At 34.3% G+C, this 2,918-nt stretch overlaps 1 protein-coding gene across 1 annotated transcript in view; it reads left to right on the top strand.

The window, feature by feature from the left end:
* Positions 293-2,918, top strand: part of LOC107644052 (probable cyclic nucleotide-gated ion channel 20, chloroplastic) — a 12,537-nt gene continuing 9,911 nt past the window's right edge. The window contains exon 1 of the mRNA XM_016347835.2: positions 293-439. The gene's annotated coding sequence lies outside the window, so the exon portion shown is untranslated. The remainder of the gene's footprint in view (positions 440-2,918) is intronic.

Genomic DNA, 2,918 nt, shown 5'->3' with positions numbered 1-2,918 from the left:
TGCCCCGCCTGCCCCGCCCCACCAAAGCTCGCGGTGCGGGTTAGGCGAGCTTTTACTTTTTGGCGGTCCCAATTTTCTATCCCGTCCCGCCTATTTTAATGGGTTACGCGGGTCAGGCCGGCAGATTTAGACCCTTTTGCCGCCTCTACTGTATATACACCAAAAAGATTTATTTTTAACAAAAATCACATTTTTTCCATATAGAAAAAATAGCACCTTTTTTGTCGAAAAAGGATAGTGAATTAGTGACCAATAAAAATACATGTCATCTCTGACGCACATAGACAATTATTGCAACTCTCACTTCATTAATAACAAGTCTTCCACTGACTTCGCTTACAAAGTCTTCTTCAATTCCTGGCAACACAGACTACTCTTTGCTTGCTTTAATGCTGTAAAAGTAATTGGTGGCTTGGACTGGAACTTCATCAGTACACAGGTTTTACTGTTTTCTTTTCTCTTTTTTTTATTAACTTTTTCCTCACTGTTTATTATTTACTGTAAGTGTATTTTCTTTTTTTCTTTTTTGTTTTTAACTCATCACACACTCCGCTTGATCCTGAATTCTTCCTAAACCAGGTGCAAATATTCCTAGCAAATGCTTTCATATAGTTCGTTAATTATATAGTATGGCACATATGTGTTAGTTCTAAACACAAAACAATAACTTGTGCATGAACGGCGTATAGCAAGTTGGGTCGAACATTTATTTGGATCATTGTGCAGTTAATCTAAGGTTCAGAGTGTGTCTAATTGTTTTCTTTCAGGCTTCAGAGGATTTAGGAGAGTAGATCCTGTCACTTCTCTATCTTTGAATACATAATTAAATTCCATTGTCTAATTCTTTTGTTTATGTTGGTGGATACTAAAGTGAACCAACGCAACTAAAATTTAAGTGTAAAATGAGAGTGGAATTGAACACAATATTTTATCGTCAGGCAGTATTAAAAATAATATAATTAAATAAAAATATTATAAACTTTTAAAAATAAAGAGAATTCTTTATTTGTGTATGTGAGGAGAGATGACAATCGATCTGTATAGGTTGAGAATTTTTATCTATTCTATCTCTGTTTAGTAAAATGTCCTTTATTTTCGTTTTAGAAAAAACTACCAAAAAGTACCCATAAAGTTTACAAACGCTGACAAAAAGTATCCAAATCTTAATTTTTTGTTAATTTTTTAATAAAATTCCTAAACTACCCTACACTCAACCTCAAGTCACTTTTTCAACCTTTCATAACTCAATTTACAGCAACTCTTGCCATGGAGTCCAAAATTACTCCTACAACAAACTAGACCAAAATCAATGGTAGTGGTGGTGGTGGTAGAGGATCGGACCTCAACTGATTCACTCATAAGTTTATAATCTATACCCAAACCAAATTAATCAAACACCAACAAATACTCAAAACATAAAAATTTTCAAATCCATTCATCCAATTTCAATTCACTTTAGCAAAACTAGAAATAGAAAAAGCCATCAACCATAAAAAATCAACAAATCCATTCATCCAATTTGAAATTTATTTCAGCACAAATCAGAAGTAGAAGTAGCCATCAACTGAATCTTCTGTAAATCAATCTCAGCCTTCATAAAAAATAGAAGCAGATTTAAAAAAAATAGAACAATATCATTTTAGTAGTAACTAAATCAATTTCTGAAAAGAAGAAAAATAAAATAAAAATATTTTAAAAAAAGAAATACCTTTTTCTTCGCCGGCCGACTGTAACATCGTCAATGACAGAACCTCCATCCACAGTGCCGCCTCCCTTTCTTCTCTGATTTCTCTTTACCGAACCCGCTTTCTGCATGCAAGAGTACCACGACCCCTCTCTCTTCTCAGGTGTGCGACGACGGTGTTCTCCTCGACTGGGTCAGACTCGTCACGACGATGTTCTCCTCGGCTGCAACAGGCGCGCCACGGCAGCATTCTCCTCAGGTTGGGTCACAGGTGTGCGATGAAGGTGTTGTAGTCACCTTAATATTGAGAGGGAGAAGCAGTGAGAGGGGAAGAGATTGGCGGTAATGGAGTAGGTGAGTGGCAGACGACAATGAGGAAGTAGGAGGAGAGTTTCTGTGACTATGTGAGAATTTTTGAGGGATAAGTGAGGAGAGAGGAAGAAGAGAAGAGAGGGAGTGACGGTAGAATGGGAGTAGGGTGGGGTAGTTTAGGAATTTTATTAAAAAATAAAAAAAATTTGGATTTGGATACTTTTGTCATACGAAACCCATCTTTCATGGGTACAGCATTAATTTCCTTAGTTTATGGATACTTTTGTCAGCGTTCATAAACTAAATATTTAAGTAATTTTTTTGGCAAAAATTTTGTAAATTCCTGTAAAACGAGTACCTTAATCTCCACTCCGTTAAGGTTTTTTTTTTTGTCGTGGGTGTGGATTTTTTTTCTATCCCTATGTGTGCATCCTGTGGGGGCAATAATGAAGCCCAAGAGAAAAGAAAGAGAGAGCAGCTTGAGATAGTAACTAAAGAGAGCGTTTGCCGTGAGTGGCAGTGGCTCGTGTATCCTGAGTGTATTTTTAATATAATTGAAGCAAGAAAATTTAAGTTTTATTTGATAACAATTTATTAAACTAAATCATTTACATTTTAATTTTATGGAATTATAATATTTAAAGATTGCATATGCAAAAGTAACTTTCACGTTATTATAAAAACCGCTATAAGAAATTAGCGGATTAAGTTTACACGTAAACTGCTAGAGAGGTATAGCAGTTTCGTTTAAACACAACAAAGAAGAAATTGCGACTAATAGAATTAGAATTTTGTATAAATATCCGCATATTCGATTCGCATATCTGTAAAAATAAAAAAAATAAATAAGTAATTTTTTTTATATTTTATTTCAACTAATAATTATCATATATGTTGTATTATTTTAATTTATTATTTAAAA

The sequence above is a fragment of the Arachis ipaensis genome, chromosome B05 (genome assembly GCF_000816755.2).
Source record: "Arachis ipaensis cultivar K30076 chromosome B05, Araip1.1, whole genome shotgun sequence".
In the NCBI taxonomy this organism is placed as follows: Eukaryota; Viridiplantae; Streptophyta; class Magnoliopsida; order Fabales; family Fabaceae; genus Arachis; species Arachis ipaensis.
Note: the sequence above shows the minus strand (reverse complement) of the source record. Positions and strands in the feature narration are given on the sequence as shown.